This window comes from Cavia porcellus, unplaced genomic scaffold, assembly GCF_034190915.1.
Source record: "Cavia porcellus strain 051 isolate PalLab524CR breed Dunkin Hartley unplaced genomic scaffold, mCavPor4.1 scaffold_3, whole genome shotgun sequence".
Taxonomy (NCBI): Eukaryota; Metazoa; Chordata; class Mammalia; order Rodentia; family Caviidae; genus Cavia; species Cavia porcellus.
The window spans coordinates 3,714,584-3,735,522 of NW_026947486.1; positions in this window are offsets into that span (position 1 = coordinate 3,714,584).

Below are 20,939 nucleotides of genomic sequence, written 5' to 3' on the forward strand. Positions count from 1 at the left end.
AAGAGGAAGATCTCTTATATAAAACCTCAAAAGAGGAAATATCTGCAACATAGGGGATGCATCACGCACACAAAGGGGCAGAAGGAAAAGAGACTTACCCAGTTTTCGCCAGTTTTTAAGGCCATTAGTAATTATAGTCTTTAAAATCTAACTTATCTTTTTATCTCTCCTGAACTCTGAGGCTGGTAAGCCCAATCGAGTTTTTAATTGATCTGTAAAGCTTAGGTTAATTTGAGTTATTAGGCTATAAAAGCCAGGCCATTGTCGGACCCCATGGATAAAAAGGGAGACCAAATCAGGGAAACTGCTATCAGAGCTGACTCAGACTAAGTAGAAAATGCTTTTACTCATCTAATGAAAGTATCAACCATTATAACATTTATATCCTTGAAGTTTTAGGCTTTTCATTTTTGTAAAATCTATTTTTTAGTGTTTTTAGGCATAGTCTCACGATAACTAGTGGTTTCTATTTGTTGCAGTACTTTTAGATTTACCAATTGGCACTGAGGGCATCTGAAGCTCACAGACTGGGCTAGCTTGATATTAGCCCCCGGGAATCTCTCGGAAGTTGAGCTGCCCGATGCTGGTCTTTTTAAGTATAAATGGGCTCTGACAAAGAAAATAGGTGGGATCAGCAGTAATGTCAAGCTTATCTCAATCCCCACTGATTTTGGGGCTTTCTGGCTATCTTTTGGAAGGTGGCATTTGTCAAATTATTTTTTCCTATAACAAGATCATCTTCTGCCCAATGGCTTATACAGCAGATAGTAGCCATTTTCTTTGGCATCTAGATGGCAGCCAACAAGTCCAAATTTGGGGAGCAATTTAATCTTTTGACTCCAGAAGACAATAAACCCCATTTTTGATAAAGACAACTTGAGGCCTCAGTGTGGGCAATGGGTTTAGCCCACTATGTTGATGTCTCTGGCTCTAAGATTTGTTCCCATAGAACCTGAGATTTTGTGTAACGGCAGCTCCCAAGACCCGCTTACCTTGATAGACGTAGCTGCTTCCATCAGAGAAGTAGGATGGAACTCTAGATAATGGCTTATCCACTAGATAAGGTCGAAGTCCCGTCAGGTGATCAATGACCTCAGTACAATTGTAATGAGGCAACGAGGTGTCATCCTCAGGCAGCAAAGTAGCCAGAGTTTGAAGCTGCTGTTTCCAGAAATAGTGCCTGATAATGTATGGCTCAGGAATTAGACATCCACAGTCTGATGGGGCCTTGATGAGAGTCTCCAGGGAACAGGAAGAAACAAGAGTTTGTGTCCAAAAGTCAATTTTTAAGCTTCCTTTATGAGGGGGCCACTGAGGAAATCACCACAGACAGGGTGGCCATCTGGTTGTTACAGAATCAAGTGTCTTGGAAAGGTAGATAACAGACCTCTGCCAGGGTCCCAAACTCTGGATCAGTCCTGTGGCTCCTAGAGATTTTGCACTTGTCTTTTAGTCACAGGGACTGGAATCTGTTAGATGGCTCACAACAACCAGTGCAGTCTTTCTTTGTGTAGACTGGTTTTGACAAGGTCGGGGGGACTTGTATCAGAGCAGTTACTTTCTCGGCTGGCCCCTCTGATGTGATTGCTACTCTTTGAGAGGCCTGATCTGCCAAATTGTTTCCTCAGGTGAATAGCAGCAATCTGCCGACAGCCAGACTGTTGCCAGCAAATCTAGGATCTGTGGAGCCACCCCCCCCCTTTTTTTAAATCTTTGCCCTGGCCGAGGTTAAGAGACCTCGCTCTTAATAGATGGCTCCATGTACATGTATAGTAGCAAAAGCATATCTACTATCAGTATAGATGTTTACCCTCTTTTTTGTGGCTAGTTTTAGTACCTCAGTCAAAGCAATGAGCTCCACCTTTTGGACAGAGATGCCAGGCTCTAACCGCTTAACCCAGAGTACCTCCTTTTGGTGGTCACTGCTGCCCCGGCCACTCATCTGCCTCTGCCATTCTGGATGAAGCTGCTTCCATCTGTGAAATTTCTCAGGTCGTTGTCAGGCATAAGGGTGGCTGGGTTTAAAACTGAAGAAGTCTTGAAAACTATCAATTCTGGGTCTAGGAGCAGGGCCTAATAGTGTGAGATTTTAGCACTCACATTTTTAGGAGGGGTTTTGATAAGAGTCTCTAAACTGTGGGAGGTCACTACAGAAATCTTCTGTCCAAAAGTGAGGTTTTTTTTTTTGTTTTGTTTTGTTTTTTGTTGTTTTTTTTTTGTTTTTGGCCTCTTTTAAGTAGCATCGCCACAGCGGCCAGAATTTTAGGCATGGAGGCCACCCTCTTGTTACTGGATTGAGCCTTTTGGAAAGATAGGCTATAGGCCTCTTTCAAGAGCCAATGTCCTGGGTTAGGACTCCTTTGGCAATGCCCCTGAGTTCATCTACGAACAAGGTGAATGGCTTGGTAACATCAGGGAGTCCCAGGGCTGGGGCCTCTGTCAAGGCCCACTTGAGCTGCCGCAAGGTCCAGTTTATATTTATCAGTCCAGTTTAGTGAGTTTTTTCCTTAAGGGAGCCCTATAGGGGGTGAGCTGTTTCAGTAAAATTTAGAATCTACAGCCTGGAGTATCCGACAGCTCCCAGAAATTCGCGCACCTGTTTCTTAGTTTCTGGAAATGGGATCTGCAATATAGCCTGGACAATTTTTTTAGACAAAATCCTCCTTTTTTTTTTTTTTTTGCAATTTGTAGTCCAGATGAGTCACAGCCTGACAGCACAATTGTGCCCTTTTAGTCGAGACTTTATAGCCTAATTGCCCCAAAGTCCTTAACAGTTTCTCAGTTGTCTCTTGACAAGCTTACAAGCTTCTGTGGGGGTCGAGGCTATTAACAAGTCATCCATGTGTTGGAGGAGCACTATCTCAGGGTGTTTTTTTTTTTTTAATTTTAAAAGATCTCTTATTAATGTCTCATCAAAAAGAGTGGGAGAGTTCTTGTAACCCTGAGGTAAATGTGTCCGGGTCAGCTGTTTTTTTACCCCCGTATCTGGGTCAGTCCATTCAAAGGCAAAAAGGAGTTGACTCACCAGAGTAAGTGGCAAAGTGAAGAAAGCATCTTTCAGGTTCAGAACAGAGTACCAGGTGTTCTCAGGATTTGGCACTGTTGGGTATAGACTCAGAACTCATGTATTAACTCTCCGAGATCCTGTACAGAGCGATAGTTATTTGTCCCTGGCTTCAGTGACTAGAAGCAAGGGCATGTTCCAGGGAGAGACACAAGGAATGAGAATATCATTGTCTCTTAGCCTCTGCATGTGGACTTTAAATCCCTTTCCAGGCCTGCAGGCTTATCGGGCATTGTCACAAGCAGAAGGGGCATGCTTGGGGTAAGAGCTCCATCAGAAGGGGGACTTGGCTGACTGCTAGCCCTGGAGGATTGTCTTCTGCCCAGACTTCTGGAATCTCCTGATTCCATTTGCCCAACAGTTTTAACTCTAAGTCAGTTGTGAGGACTCAGGTACGCTGGACAAATTTTCCAGTAGACGGTAATTTTTTTAGTTTTAAAAGACCTTTTGTGCTATCTCTATCAACTGGCTGAGGGGCATTTTTTTTTAAACTCTCAAACCTTTGTAATCTTTTTTCTAACATGTGGGGCCGACTGAGTTGCAAAGAGACCAACTGGCGATACTAGGGAAACCTCCTTACCTCTGGATGTCCAATCGGCTTGGGACAAAAGGACAACATGGTTTTGGCATTCCATATCAGAGAGCAGGCTTTATCTGGATGGCACACCACCTTTTGTCCCAGGGTGCCACCTGGCAGGCCATCATTTTACTGAAATTACATACTTAACAAAAAGAAGCTTTTTCATAGGTAACAAAATTGTGCCATATAATCTCCCAGAGGTCCACAGCACATGTGAAAACTTATATCTTATCTCTATTATCATCTATAATCTCATATTAATGGAAACACTTTGCAGCAAAGGTTTAGAATCTTATAAATAAATCTATCAAAACTGATCTAATACTGTCAAACTTTGAACACATTTACTTCTTGTCAAACCTGTTGTCTTCAGTACTATAAACCAAGACAAAATTTATATCATCTCGAGCTTTTTATAACTTACAATATACCTCTAAGTTTTATCTTTTTTTTACATTTTGGCACAGCAGACATTTTACTTGAAGACAAACCACTTTCTTTGTCCCTCTTTTTTACTATCACCAGTTAATTATCTCTTTTTTTGCTTCTCAGACAACATTAAAACTCTCAACAAAACCCTTGAAGTTACCTTCTAGTAGTCTAAAACATATTTAATTAATTTTATGTCTTTTTACCACATTAAAATGCTGGGGTTTTTTAAAGCTATAACCTTTTAACTGGCTCAATTACAGTATGACCTGGTTTTTACTTGGTAAAGTTGATATGATTCTTAAAACCATAAATATACACATATATGTGCACATATATTTACTTTTTAACCAGAAAGAAAAATACTCCTTTTAAAAGGCATGCCAAGGTTGCAAGCAATCAGTTGAAGACTTACATATTAAACAAGGCGCCACAACATTAAAGACACAAACAAAGGGTGCTTTTTGCACAGTTTGGTGAGCTAAAGGAAATAATTTTTCTTATTATGAAGCTTGAATCTAATAAGCCATATGGATCCTGCAACAGAAATGGGCAACAAGCCCCTAAGTTAGTAACAAATCCAAACAGGCAAACAATTTTAAAGAACAAAAACACTGCACATCAATATCTAAATCCCTTTGTCCATTCTGGGCTCGTAGAAGGGGTTCCTAGGAGAGAATGTTCTGTTAGATTTAGGGTAACCAAAAGGAGAACAATTAGAACAAATGGACAAACAAACAGACATACAAGATGAGACAAGCTGCAGCAAAAATGGCCTTTGCCCCAAAATTAGTCAAATTTTGGGATCTGGAGGAATTAACAAATTAACCAACAGAGTGGTTCCTCACCCGGTGCAGAGTCACAAATGGCAAAAACCAATTGACTCTGTCCTCAGGAGGTTTCACTTCCCAAATTAAGGGCGTCCCCTTCCAAACGGAGCTGTTCCCCACCCGGGGCAGAGTCACAAATGGACAGAATTTGTCCTACAAACCAACTGACTCTGTCCTCGGGTGGTTCCCGCTCCCAAATTGAGGGCGTCCCCTCAAAATTACAAATTGACCGCGGCCCAAACAAATCCTCCAGAGCACTTACTTTCAAATGTTCAAAAATGAGTCTGGGGTCTTGCTTCCATCCAGGGTGAGCCCCCAAATGTTATAACTTGAGCCCCGGTATAAAATCCAAGGAGGCAAGAGACCGAAAATTTAGTGGCAAAGGCTTTATTTCCAGGCCTGGCGACCAGTCTCCGGGAGCCAATTTGGAGACTGTCCCCTAGAAGCTGAAGGGAGGACTTTAAAAAGGGGCTGGAGGAAAGGGCGGGGGGAGAGAAACAAAGAAACCTGTAGAGCCATCAAACTTGTTGACCCGAGTCTGGAAACTGTATTGCTGTCTACTTAGCTCTGACAATCTCGGGAGTTCCTGGTGTTTTTTAAAAATTATTTCCATCCTGCAGACTGACATTATCTCAGAGTGGCACGTCTGCAGCAATATTTGGAGAAGAAAGTGGACAGTTAATTATCTCAGGACAGCTTGTCTTCGCTAGTGAGTGCGAAGGGGTCACAAGTTATGAGACGCTAGAACTTAAGTTTTACGAAGACCTGATATCTAACTCATTTGATACATACGGAACAAAAGGAAAGCACCGATTGGGGTTTGGGCCATAGTATTACCCGGTAATTTGTTTAAGCTAAGCAGTTCTTAAAATTGGGGCAGGCTCATTTTACGACAGATCATCACCGGGTCAGGGGGAGGTCACCAGAAACCCAAATTCTTTCTGGCCTAGATAGATAGGTGAGGGGAGAAGGAGGCAATAAGGCGCCATACAGAACAGAAAACGGCAGTAATGTGTCAAGGTCAGGGTAAAGGGTTAAACTCACACGCAAATCTCTCTGCACACAAGCAGGTTACTTTAAACAAATGTAAATTAATTGCCATTTTAGTTTTCCTTAGCTCTTTAGCGGAGAATAGAGGCTCCTAGCAGTGATTAACAACCCTTGTTAGCTTGTTTTAGCACAGCTTCTGTAGTTTGTAGAGAGCAACAATGGTTAACATATCAATTAGGTGAGATTCTTGCAATTCTTTACAGAGGAGAGTGTTGCTCAACAGATCAATTAGGTCCCTTAACATATCAGTTAGGGAAAAACGATAAAACAAACACATTTAGTAAGCCCCTATACAGGTTTGCTATAATACACATATAACAAAGCTATTTTCTTAGGGTACAACAGGTTCCAAACTTGACTACCCCAGTCTTTCAAATTTTCAAACCTAGAGCCTAAAATCCCCCTCACAGTGATGTTCAGCCAATCTCAGCCCAGTGTGGTTGCCTGGCAACCACAAGCCTGTGGATTTCTGTGAACAGTTTCAGCCCAACTCTGCAGGTTTCCACCTCATACAACCACAGCCATTCCAATCATGCAGTATTTGATTGACCTCTCTATGTTGCCTCAGAATTTTCTTTGAAGTTGTGGTGATCAAGCAAATTTGACATATTTTGACAAGTGGAGGGAAGTCATTGGCTCTGTCTTTAGCTCTGTTTGTGGTATATGGGGTCCAAAGGTGACTAGCCCAGTCTATTCAATTATCAAACTTAGAAAGCCAAATGTTTCAAGGGAGGAAAGAAAATGCCACAATGATTTGGGTTCTGCCAAGTTTCTGGTGGCTTGGGAAGCAAACCTGCAAACCATACATGCAGTGTCTGATGGATTACTGCCACCATGGTAGTATCAGTTAGCACTAAAAGCCAGCAACCAGAAGATGAGACCCAAACTGAAAGTGAATCCTTGCAGTGCATGAATATTTGGAGTGCCTGCTTCAACTATCCAGCTTCCTCGGGGTTCACTTGTCTGCAATCGCTATTTCAAGGAGGTCTGCAGCCATTCCAGCATAACCCTGAACATAAAACATGAGGTATTAGCACAATACCTTATCACCAGCAGGTTTTCCCAGAATTCAAATGTAACATGGTGAAAGGGAAACCCTTAGAAAAGGGATGCAAATGCCCCTTTCACTAAAAATCCCAGGTATTTTCTCATGGCATGGAATATTTAGACTCCACAACTCATGTAGTGAACCCAGGGACCTAGACCAAGTGTGTCTAGTTTAATGTTGTCCTCTTTTTGGAAACAGCATCTTATGTAGTTGTTGAAAGAGGCCTTGAGATAAATTCGTAGCCCAAGATGGACTGGAACTCCCAAGGATCCATCCACCTAAGCCCCCAGATTACTGGGATTATAGGCATGAGCGACCATGCCAAGCATGTGCACAGAGATTCTTACATAATTTGTGAAATCCCACTACTGGTCTATAGGTAGCTTCTGTGCTTCAGGCTTTAGGAATATGCCTCTCTTTGTTTTGGCTTCCCTTGTTCAGGTGTCCATTTCTATTGTGATAAGCTCCAAGGCCCCAGGCAAGGGAGTGGCTGCCCTTCCTCTGGTGTGTCCTTGGATGATTACAGCCCAGGTGAACACGGTTCAAATATATTGGATCCTGTGCATTTGAAGAGGAAATGAGTAAAGATTCATGAGTTAATGTGGACATGCCAGGGAATTGAGGGGCCATGATAGAGACAAAACTTCAGGCCATGGGCTGAAGGCTGAGGATTCTGTACCTCTAGCTTCTTGAATAGTGGGCCTGCTGAGCAATTGTGTGCTCTCAAATGTAATTTGATGGGTTTTGTTTTAATTTATTTTGTTTTTTGCTTTGGTTTTTTACATGGAAGGAACTGTACCATGGTTTAAAGAAGCTGGAGTGTCTTACCTAAGAGAAATTTGCAAAAAGGGACAATTCAGCAGCCAAGAATTTCTCAAATGCCCTTGGCGTTTTAAAAAAAGTGACATAAAGTTGAGCGTGTCATGTCCAGGTCTCTTTACAAAAGATTTTACCTCCTATTTGATAGGAATTACTGTTCCTTTGAAAGGTCAACCTGCACTGAAATAAAGATAATACCTCCTGTCCTCATTCTGCTTGAAACCACATCCTTTGTTAGTTATATTTTCTTACACAGAAACACTTGGAGATGACTACAGCAAGAGTTTCCCATTGGTGGAATTTCCACGGAGACACATGAAGTAATACTGCACAACTTCAAGTGAAGTGCACTGTCCCTTGACAATGGCAAGTCTGGGCAAACCTCTAGTAACTGAAAATCTTAGAAAGTCTAAAAGTGAGTGAATGAAAGTGGGCCTCTCCACATTTGGACAGGGCCTCTCCTGAAGCACACATTTGTGGAAAAAGTAATTATGAGAGACGCATGAACTCCCAAAACGGAATGGAAATTTTCTTGTTTAGGCCTGGAACGCTATGGCCTGGAGCCCTGTGTTTCTAACTGGATGAGCAAAGTGTGAGCAGAGATCAAAGTAAAACACACAGCATTTAGGGAACTCGATATTTAACCAGGTGTCCAGAGTAGTGGCAAACTGTACTTGTGTCAATTTGCTCAAATCCTGTCTTCACAAGAAAGTAAATTCCAGCACGACCAGTGACTAGAGGAGGACACATTTCAAAGGACTTGTAAAAAGTCCAACCCTGAAGTTAGCCCAACACTGAATTTAGATGAAAAGTAGCAGAGTCTGTTAGTCTTTCAAGTTTTAATAGGAGAAACTTATAGCATGTAATAGCTGTTACATGAATAACTTCAGAGCTTTTGGAGAGGTCGAAATCACTATGAGTGAGGGCTTCCCTGACTCACAAAGTTAAAAATAGTAAAACAAACAATTTGAAAAACCAATCAACCAATTAAATACAAACACTAAGTCCAAAGGGTTTCACTGGTTTTAAAACCACTTATGGAATGCACAACTACTGATGAGGCTTACTCTGCATTCTGCTTTACTCAGGTCCGGCACATGAGCAACTGTGAAAGCAAAATTCAAAATGTTATGTGAAGTGACAATTTCATTGTTGAAACCATGACCCAATAGACATTTTCTCTTTTGAAACTTCGTACATTATCCATATATGTTCTCAAAGGGAAGGAATACACAGGATTTAGGCTGAATTTTTTTTTCAGTATTTTGTGTTCCACCAGATTTATTTGAAGATCTCCTGTCCTGCATCCACTGCCCAATGCAGAGGGCCACACATAGAACAACCAACATGAGAACTTCACTTCTACAGCCTGATTAAATCATCATGAGAATATAATTTTCCTTTCATCATCAAAGATTTTTATATCAGATTAACCAGCTCTCTTGCTTTCCCATGTTTTTCCCTGGTTTTTGTACCTTGAAATGGGTGTGCACTCTTCTCAGCCTTGATCTCCATCTTCCCCCGTATTTCCAAACATATTCATCTGGGAAACATGTAAAGATCTTATTCGGGGCTTGTTTCATTGTTTTCAAATATCTGCCCTTGAAATTCAACTTCCACCACTGTCTCTCCTATCCAAAGCTATGTACTTGCAGAGGATTTCTGCTGAGAAATTTCACAGAAAGCTCTTATACTGCAGGTGAATGATGCCAGCAAGTCTTGACTGAATAGCTTAGGGAACAGGACTCAGCCAAATGACAGACATGACAAGGGAAAAGCATATGCTCAAGGATAGGACATGGCAGAGATCATCGGCCAGGCCCTGGCATATTTCATATCCCATTGAAAGTACATCCATGTGTAGATTGGCTAGCATTTCCATCCACAAATTCTGAGCAGTGAAGCCTTCAGAGAGAATATTGTGGCATACCAGGCCAAGAATATTCATCCTATTTAAATATTGCCCTACAAGGTCCTCTGTGCCACTGAGGTCTCCATGGCAATGCCCAGCATTGTGACTCAGGTCTCCTACTGCACACTTGTATCCTAGAGCCTAAAGTCCAGCTCACAATGGTGCTCAGCCAATCACAGCCCATTGTGGTTTTCTGGCAACCACAAGCTTGTGGATTTCTGTGAACTGTTTCAGCCCAACTCTGCAGCTTTCCACCTCATAAAACCACAGCCATTCCAATCATGCAGTATTTGATTAGCCTCTCTATGTTGCATCAGAATTTTTTTTACAGTTGTAGTGATCAAGAAAATTTGACATATTTTGAGAAGTGGAGGGAAGTCATTGGAAAACCTTTTGGTATGTCTGAGGTCTATGGGTTCCAAACTTGACTACCCCAGTCTTTTAAATTTTCAAGCCTAGAGCCTAAAATCCCCCTCACAGTGATGTTCAGCCAATCTCAGCCCAGTGTGGTTGCCTGGCAACCACAAGCCTGTGGATTTCTGTGAACAGTTTCAGCCCAACTCTGCAGCTTTCCACCTCATACAACCACAGCCATTCCAATCATGCAGTATTTGATTAACCTCTCTAAGTTGCCTCAGAATTTTCTTTGAAGTTGTGGTGATCAAGCAAATTTGACATATTTTGACAAGTGGAGGGAAGTAATTGGGTCTGTCTTTAGCTCTGTTTGAGGTATATTGGGTCCAAACTTGACTAGCCCAGTCTATTCAATTATCAAACTTAGAAAGCCAAATGTTTCAAGGGAGGAAAGAAAATGCCACAATGATTTGGGTTCTACCAAGTTTCTGGTGGCTTGGGAAGCAAACCTGCAAACCATACATGCAGTCTCTGCTGGATTACTGCCACCATGGTAGTATCAGTTAGCACTAAAAGCCAGCAACCAGAAGATGAGACCCAAAATGAAAGTGAATCCTTGCAGTGCATGAATATTTGGAGTGCCTGCTTCAACTATCCATCTTCCTTGGTGTTCACTTGTCTGCACTCGCTATTTCAAGGAGGTCTGCAGCCATTCCAGCATAACCCTGAACACTAAACATGAGGTATTAGCACAATACCTTATCACCAGCAGGTTTTCCCAGAATTCAAATGTAACATGGTGAAAGGGAAACCCTTAGAAAAGGGATGCAAATGCCCCTTTCACTAAAAATCCCAGGTATTTTCTCATGGCATGGAATATTTAGACTCCACAACTCATGTAGTGAACCCAGGGACCTAGACCAAGTGTGTCTAGTTTAATGTTGTCTTCTTTTTGGAAACAGCATCTTATGTAGTTGTTGAAAGAGGCCTTGAGATAAATTCGTAGCCCAAGATGGACTGGAACTCCCAAGGATCCATCCACCTCAGCCCCCAGATTGCTGGGATTATAGGCATGAGCGACCATGCCAAGCATATGCACAGAGATTCTTACATAATTTGTGAAATCCCACTACTGGTCTATAGGTAGTTTCTGTGCTTCAGGCTTTAGGAATATGCCTCTCTTTGTTTTGGCTCCCCTTGTTCAGGTGTCCATTTCTATTGTGATAAGCTCCAAGGCCCCAGGCAAGGGAGTGGCTGCCCTTCCTCTGGTGTGTCCTTGGATGATTACAGCCCAGGTGAACAGGGTTCAAATATATTGGATCCTGTGCATTTGAAGAGGAAATGAGTAAAGATTCATGAGTTAATGTGGACATGCCAGGGAATTGAGGGGCCATGGTAGAGACAAAACTTCAGGCCATGGACCCAAGGCTGAGGATTCTCTACCTCTAGCTTCTTGAATAGTGGGCCTGCTGAGCAATTGTGTGCTCTCAAATGTAATTTGATGGGTTTTGTTTTAATTTATTTTGTTTTTTGCTTTGGTTTTTTACATGGAAGGAACTGTACCATGGTTTAAAGAAGCTGGAGTGTCTTACCTAAGAGAAATTTGCAAAAAGGGACAATTCAGCAGCCAAGAATTACTCAAATGCCCTTGGCGTTTTAAAAAAAGTGACATAAAGTTGAGCGTGTCATGTCCATGTCTCTTTACAAAAGATTTTACCTCCTATTTGATAGGAATTACTGTTTCTTTGAAAGGTCAACCTGCACTGAAATAAAGATAATCCCTCCTTTCCTCATTCTGCTTGAAACCACATTCTTTGTTAGTTATATTTTCTTACACAGAAACACTTGGAGATGACTACAGCAAGAGTTTCCCATTGGTGGAATTTCCACGGAGACACATGAAGTAATACTGCACAACTTCAAGTGAAGTGCACTGTCCCTTGACAATGGCAAGTCTGGGCAAACCTCTAGTAACTGAAAATCTTAGAAAGTCTAAAAGTGAGTGAATGAAAATGGGCCTCTCCACATTTGGACAGGGCCTCTCCTGAAGCACACATTTGTGGAAAAAGTAATTATGAGAGACGCATGAACTCCCAAAACGGAATGGAAATTTTCTTGTTTAGGCCTGGAACGCTATGGCCTGGAGCCCTGTGTTTCTAACTGGATGAGCAAAGTGTGAGCAGAGATCAAAGTAAAACACACAGCATTTAGGGAACTCGATATTTAACCAGGTGTCCAGAGTAGTGGCAAACTGTACTTGTGTCAATTTGCTCAAATCCTGTCTTCACAAGAAAGTAAATTCCAGCACGACCAGTGACTAGAGGAGGACACATTTCAAAGGACTTGTAAAAAGTCCAACCCTGAAGTTAGGCCAACACTGAATTTAGATGAAAAGTAGCAGAGTCTGTTAGTCTTTCAAGTTTTAATAGGAGAAACTTATAGCATGTAATAGCTGTTACATGAATAACTTCAGAGCTTTTGGAGAGGTCGAAATCACTATGAGTGAGGGCTTCCCTGACTCACAAAGTTAAAAATAGTAAAACAAACAATTTGAAAAGCCAATCAACCAATTAAATACAAACACTAAGTCCAAAGGGTTTCACTGGTTTTAAAACCACTTATGGAATGCACAACAATTGATGAGGCTTACTCTGCATTCTGCTTTACTCAGGCCCGGTACATGAGCAACTGTGAAAGCAAAATTCAAAATGTTATGTGAAGTGACCATTTCATTGTTGAAACCATGACCCAATAGACATTTTCTCTTTTGAAACTTCGTACATTATCCATATATGTTCTCAAAGGGAAGGAATACACAGGATTTAGGCTGAATTGTTTTTCAGTATTTTGTGTTCCACCAGATTTATTTGAAGATCTCCTGTCCTGCATCCACTGCCCAATGCAGAAGGCCACACATAGGACAACCAACATGAGAACTTCACTTCTACAGCCTGATTAAATCATCATGAGAATATAATTTTCCTTTCATCATCAAAGATTTTTACATCAGATTAACCAGCTCTCTTGCTTTCCCATGTTTTTCCCTGGTTTTTGTACCTTGAAATGGGTGTGCACTCTTCTCAGCCTTGATCTCCATCTTCCCCCGTATTTCCAAACATATTCATCTGGGAAACATGTAAAGATCTTATTCGGGGCTTGTTTCATTGTTTTCAAATATCTGCCCTTGAAATTCAACTTCCACCACTGTCTCTCATATCCAAAGCTATGTACTTGCAGAGGATTTCTGCTGAGAAATTTCACAGAAAGCTCTTATACTGCAGGTGAATGAAGCCAGCAAGTCTTGACTGAATAGCTTAGGGAACAGGACTCAGCCAAATGAAAGACATGACAAGGGAAAAGCGTATGCTCAAGGATAAGACATGGCAGAGATCATCTGCCAGGCCCTGGCATATTTCATATCCCATTGAAAGTACATCCATGTGTAGACTGGCTAGCATTTCCATCCACAAATTCTGAGCAGTGAAGCCTTCAGAGAGAATATTGTGGCATACCAGGCCAAGAATATTCATCCTATTTAAATCTTGCCCTACAAGGTCCTCTGTGCCACTGAGGTCTCCATGGCAACACCCAGCATTGTGACTCAGGTCTCCTACTGCACACTTGTATCCTAGAGCCTAAAGTCCAGCTCACAATGGTGCTCAGCCAATCACAGCCCATTGTGGTTGCCTGGCAACCACAAGCTTGTGGATTTCTGTGAACAGTTTGAGCCCAACTCTGCAGCTTTCCACCTCATACAACCACAGCCATTCCAATCATGCAGTATTTCATTAACCTCTCTAAGTTGCCTCAGAATTTTCTTTGAAGTTGTGGTGATCAAGCAAATTTGACATATTTTGACAAGTGGAGGGAAGTAATTGTCTCTATCTTTAGCTCTGTTTGTGGTATATGGGGTCCAAAGTGACTAGCCCAGTCTATTCAATTATCAAACTTAGAAAGCCAAATGTTTCAGGGAGGAAAGAAAATGCCACAATGATTTGGGTTCTGCCAAGTTTCTGGTGGCTTGGGAAGCAAACCTGCAAACCATACATGCAGTCTCTACTGGATTACTGCCACCATGGTAGTATCAGTTCGCACCAAAAGCCAGCAACCAGAAGATGAGACCCAAAATGAAAGTGAATCCTTGCAGTGCATGAATATTTGGAGTGCCTGCTTCAAGTATCCAGCTTCCTCGGGGTTTACTTGTCTGCAATCGCTATTTCAAGGAGGTCTGAATCCATTCCAGCATAACCCTGAACACTAAACATGAGGTATTAGCACTATACCTTATCGCCAGCAGGATTTCCCAGAATTCAACTGTAACATGGTGAAAGGGAAACCCTTAGAAAAGGGATGCAAATGCCCCTTTCACTAAAAATCCCAGGTATTTTCTCATGGCATGAAATATTTAGACTCCACAACTCATGTAGTGAACCCAGGGACCTAGACCAAGTGTGTCTAGTTTAATGTTGTCCTCTTTTTGGAAACAGCATCTTATGTAGTTGTTGAAAGAGGCCTTGAGATAAATTCGTAGCCCAAGATGGACTGGAACTCCCAAGGATCCATCCACCTCAGCCCCCAGATTGCTGGGATTATAGGCATGAGCGACCATGCCAAGCATGTGCACAGAGATTCTTACATAATTTGTGAAATCCCACTACTGGTCTATAGGTAGCTTCTGTGCTTCAGGCTTTAGGAATATGCCTCTCTTTGTTTTGGCTCCCCTTGTTCAGGTGTCCATTTCTACTGTGATAAGCTCCAAGGCCCCAGGCAAGGGAGTGGCTGCCCTTCCTCTGGTGTGCCTTGCATGATTACAGCCCAGGTGAACACGGTTCAAATATATTGGATCCTGTGCATTTGAAGAGGAAATGAGGAGAGATTCATGAGTTAATGTGGACATGCCAGGGAATTGAGGGGCCATGATAGAGACAAAACTTCAGGCCATGGACTGAAGGCTGAGGATTCTGTACCTCTAGCTTCTTGAATAGTGGGCCTGCTGAGCAATTGTGTGCTCTCAAATGTAATTTGATGGGTTTTGTTTTAATTTATTTTGTGTTTTGCTTTGGTTTTTTACATGGAAGGAACTGTACCATGGTTTAAAGAAGCTGGAGTGTCTTACCTAAGAGAAATTTTCAAAAAGGGACAATTCAGCAGCCAAGAATTTCTCAAATGCCCTTGGCGTTTTAAAAAAAGTGACATAAAGTTGAGCGTGTCATGTCCATGTCTCTTTACAAATGATTTTACCTCCTATTTGATAGGAATTACTGTTTCTTTGAAAGGTCAACCTGCACTGAAATAAAGATAATCCCTCCTTTCCTCATTCTGCTTGAAACCACATTCTTTGTTAGTTATATTTTCTTACACAGAAACACTTGGAGATGACTACAGCAAGAGTTTCCCATTGGTGGAATTTCCACGGAGACACATGAAGTAATACTGCACAACTTCAAGTGAAGTGCACTGTCCCTTGACAATGGCAAGTCTGGGCAAACCTCTAGTAACTGAAAATCTTAGAAAGTCTAAAAGTGAGTGAATGAAAATGGGCCTCTCCACATTTGGACAGGGCCTCTCCTGAAGCACACATTTGTGGAAAAAGTAATTATGAGAGACGCATGAACTCCCAAAACGGAATGGAAATTTTCTTGTTTATGCCTGGAACGCTATGGCCTGGAGCCCTGTGTTTCTAACTGGATGAGCAAAGTGTGAGCAGAGATCAAAGTAAAACACACAGCATTTAGGGAACTCGATATTTAACCAGGTGTCCAGAGTAGTGGCAAACTGTACTTGTGTCAATTTGCTCAAATCCTGTCTTCACAAGAAAGTAAATTCCAGCACGACCAGTGACTAGAGGAGGACACATTTCAAAGGACTTGTAAAAAGTCCAACCCTGAAGTTAGGCCAACACTGAATTTAGATGAAAAGTAGCAGAGTCTGTTAGTCTTTCAAGTTTTAATAGGAGAAACTTATAGCATGTAATAGCTGTTACATGAATAACTTCAGAGCTTTTGGAGAGGTCGAAATCACTATGAGTGAGGGCTTCCCTGACTCACAAAGTGAAAAATAGTAAAACAAACAATTTGAAAAACCAATCAACCAATTAAATACAAACACTAAGTCCAAAGGGTTTCACTGGTTTTAAAACCACTTATGGAATGCACAACAATTGATGAGGCTTACTCTGCATTCTGCTTTACTCAGGCCCGGTACATGAGCAACTGTGAAAGCAAAATTCAAAATGTTATGTGAAGTGACCATTTCATTGTTGAAACCATGACCCAATAGACATTTTCTCTTTTGAAACTTCGTACATTATCCATATATGTTCTCAAAGGGAAGGAATACACAGGATTTAGGCTGAATTTTTTTTTCAGTATTTTGTGTTCCACCAGATTTATTTGAAGATCTCCTGTCCTGCATCCACTGCCCAATGCAGAAGGCCACACATAGGACAACCAACATGAGAACTTCACTTCTACAGCCTGATTAAATCATCATGAGAATATAATTTTCCTTTCATCATCAAAGATTTTTACATCAGATTAACCAGCTCTCTTGCTTTCCCATGTTTTTCCCTGGTTTTTGTACCTTGAAATGGGTGTGCACTCTTCTCAGCCTTGATCTCCATCTTGCCCCGTATTTCCAAACATATTCATCTGGGAAACATGTAAAGATCTTATTCGGGGCTTGTTTCATTGTTTTCACATATCAGCCCTTGAAATTCAACTTCCACCACTGTCTCTCATATTCAAAGCTATGTACTTGCAGAGGATTTCTGCTGAGAAATCTCACACAAAGCTCTTATACTGCAGGTGAATGAAGCCAGCAAGTCTTGACTGAATAGCTTAGGGAACAGGACTCAGCCAAATGAAAGACATGACAAGGGAAAAGCGTATGCTCAAGGATAAGACATGGCAGAGATCATTTGCCGGGCCCTGGCATATTTCATATCCCATTGAAAGTACATCCATGTGTAGATTGGCTAGCATTTCCATCCACAAATTCTGAGCAGTGAAGCCTTCAGAGAGAATATTGTGGCATACCAGGCCAAGAATATTCATCCTATTTAAATCTTGCCCTACAAGGGCCTCTGTGCCACTGAGGTCTCCATGGCAACGCCCAGCATTGTGACTCAGGTCTCCTACTGCACACTTTTATCCTAGAGCCTAAAGTCCAGCTCACAATGGTGCTCAGCCAATCACAGCCCATTGTGGTTGCCTGGCAACCACAAGCCTGTGGATTTCTGTGAAAAGTTTGAGCCCAACTCTGCAGCTTTCCACCTCATACAACCTCAGCCATTCCAATCATGCAGTATTTGATTAACCTCTCTAAGTTGCCTCAGAATTTTCTTTGAAGTTGTGGTGATCAAGCAAATTTGACATATTTTGACAAGTGGAGGGAAGTAATTGTCTCTATCTTTAGCTCTGTTTGTGGTATATGGGGTCCAAAGTGACTAGCCCAGTCTATTCAATTATCAAACTTAGAAAGCCAAATGTTTCAGGGAGGAAAGAAAATGCCACAAAGATTTGGGTTCTGCCAAGTTTCTGGTGGCTTGGGAAGCAAACCTGCAAAACATACATGCAGTCTCTACTGGATTACTGCCACCATGGTAGTATCAGTTCGCACCAAAAGCCAGCAACCAGAAGATGAGACCCAAAATGAAAGTGAATCCTTGCAGTCCATGAATATTTGGAGTGCCTGCTTCAACTATCCAGCTTCCTCGGGGTTCACTTGTCTGCAATAGCTATTTCAAGGAGGTCTGAAGCCATTCCAGCATAACCCTGAACACTAAACATGAGGTATTAGCACTATACCTTATCGCCAGCAGGTTTTCCAAGAATTCAACTGTAACATGGTGAAAGGGAAACCCTTAGAAAAGGGATGCAAATGCCCCTTTCACTAAAAATCCCAGGTATTTTCTCATGGCATGAATATTTAGACTCCACAACTCATGTAGTGAACCCAGGGACCTAGACCAAGTGTGTCTAGTTTAATGTTGTCCTCTTTTTGGAAACAGCATCTTATGTAGTTGTTGAAAGAGGCCTTGAGATAAATTCGTAGCCCAAGATGGACTGGAACTCCCAAGGATCCATCCACCTCAGCCCCCAGATTGCTGGGATTATAGGCATGAGCGACCATGCCAAGCATGTGCACAGAGATTCTTACATAATTTGTGAAATCCCACTACTGGTCTATAGGTAGCTTCTGTGCTTCAGGCTTTAGGAATATGCCTCTCTTTGTTTTGGCTCCCCTTGTTCAGGTGTCCATTTCTACTGTGATAAGCTCCAAGGCCCCAGGCAAGGGAGTGGCTGCCCTTCCTCTGGTGTGTCCTTGGATGATTACAGCCCAGGTGAACAGGGTTCAAATATATTGCATCCTGTGCATTTGAAGAGGAAATGAGTAAAGATTCATGAGATAATGTGGACATGCCAGGGAATTGAGGGGCCATGATAGAGACAAAACTTCAGGCCATGGGCTGAAGGCTGAGGATTCTGTACCTCTAGCTTCTTGAATAGTGGGCCTGCTGAGCAATTGTGTGCTCTCAAATGTAATTTGATGGGTTTTGTTTTAATTTATTTTGTTTTTTGCTTTGATTTTTTACATGGAAGGAACTGTACCATGGTTTAAAGAAGCTGGAGTGTCTTACCTAAGAGAAATTTGCAAAAAGGGACAATTCAGCAGCCAAGAATTTCTCAAATGCCCTTGGCGTTTTAAAAAAAGTGACATAAAGTTGAGCGTGTCATGTCCATGTCTCTTTACAAAAGATTTTACCTCCTATTTGATAGGAATTACTGTTTCTTTGAAAGGTCAACCTGCACTGAAATAAAAATAATCCCTCCTTTCCTCATTCTGCTTGAAACCACATCCTTTGTTAGTTATACTTTCTTACACAGAAACACTTGGAGATGACTACAGCAAGAGTTTCCCGTTGGTGGAATTTCCACGGAGACACATGAAGTAATACTGCACAACTTCAAGTGAAGTGCACTGTCCCTTGACAATGGCAAGTCTGGGCAAACCTCTAGTAACTGAAAATCTTAGAAAGTCTAAAAGTGAGTGAATGAAAGTGGGCCTCTCCACATTTGGACAGGGCCTCTCCTGAAGCACACATTTGTGGAAAAAGGAATTATGAGAGACGCATGAACTCCCAAAACGGAATGGAAATTTTCTTGTTTAGGCCTGGAACGCTATGGCCTGGAGCCCTGTGTTTCTAACTGGATGAGCAAAGTGTGAGCAGAGATCAAAGTAAAACACACAGCATTTAGGGAACTCGATATTTAACCAGGTGTCCAGAGTAGTGTCAAACTGTACTTGTGTCAATTTGCTCAAATCCTGTCTTCACAAGAAAGTAAATTCCAGCACGACCAGTGACTAGAGGAGGACACATTTCAAAGGACTTGTAAAAAGTCCAACCCTGAAGTTAGCCCAACACTGAATTTAGATGAAAAGTAGCAGAGTCTGTTAGTCTTTCAAGTTTTAATAGGAGAAACTTATAGCATGTAATAGCTGTTACATGAATAACTTCAGAGCTTTTGGAGAGGTCGAAATCACTATGAGTGAGGGCTTCCCTGACTCACAAAGTTAAAAATAGTAAAACAAACAATTTGAAAAACCAATCAACCAATTAAATACAAACACTAAGTCCAAAGGGTTTCACTGGTTTTAAAACCACTTATGGAATGCACAACTACTGATGAGGCTTACTCTGCATTCTGCTTTACTCAGGCCCGGCACATGAGCAACTGTGAAAGCAAAATTCAAAATGTTATGTGAAGTGACCATTTCATTGTTGAAACCATGACCCAATAGACATTTTCTCTTTTGAAACTTCGTACATTATCCATATATGTTCTCAAAGGGAAGGAATACACAGGATTTAGGCTGAATTTTTTTTTCAGTATTTTGTGTTCCACCAGATTTATTTGAAGATCTCCTGTCCTGCATCCACTGCCCAATGCAGAAGGCCACACATAGGACAACCAACATGAGAACTTCACTTCTACAGCCTGATTAAATCATCATGAGAATATAATTTTCCTTTCATCATCAAAGATTTTTACATCAGATTAACCAGCTCTCTTGCTTTCCCATGTTTTTCCCTGGTTTTTGTACCTTGAAATGGGTGTGCACTCTTCTCAGCCTTGATCTCCATCTTCCCCCGTATTTCCAAACATATTCATCTGGGAAACATGTAAAGATCTTATTCGGGGCTTGTTTCATTGTTTTCAAATATCTGCCCTTGAAATTCAACTTCCACCACTGTCTCTCCTATCCAAAGCTATGTACTTGCAGAGGATTTCTGCTGAGAAATTTCACAGAAAGCTCTTATACTGCAGGTGAATGATGCCAGCAAGTCTTGACTGAATAGCTTAGGGAACAGGACTCAGCCAAATGACAGACATGACAAGGGAAAAGCATATGCTCAAGGATAGGACATGGCAGAGATCATCGGCCAGGCCCTGGCATATTTCATATCCCATTGAAAGTACATCCATGTGTAGATTGGCTAGCATTTCCATCCACAAATTCTGAGCAGTGAAGCCTTCAGAGAGAATATTGTGGCATACCAGGCCAAGAATATTCATCCTATTTAAATATTGCCCTACAAGGTCCTCTGTGCCACTGAGGTCTCCATGGCAATGCCCAGCATTGTGACTCAGGTCTCCTACTGCACACTTGTATCCTAGAGCCTAAAGTCCAGCTCACAATGGTGCTCAGCCAATCACAGCCCATTGTGGTTTTCTGGCAACCACAAGCTTGTGGATTTCTGTGAACTGTTTCAGCCCAACTCTGCAGCTTTCCACCTCTTACAACCACAGCCATTCCAATCATGCAGTATTTGATTAGCCTCTCTATGT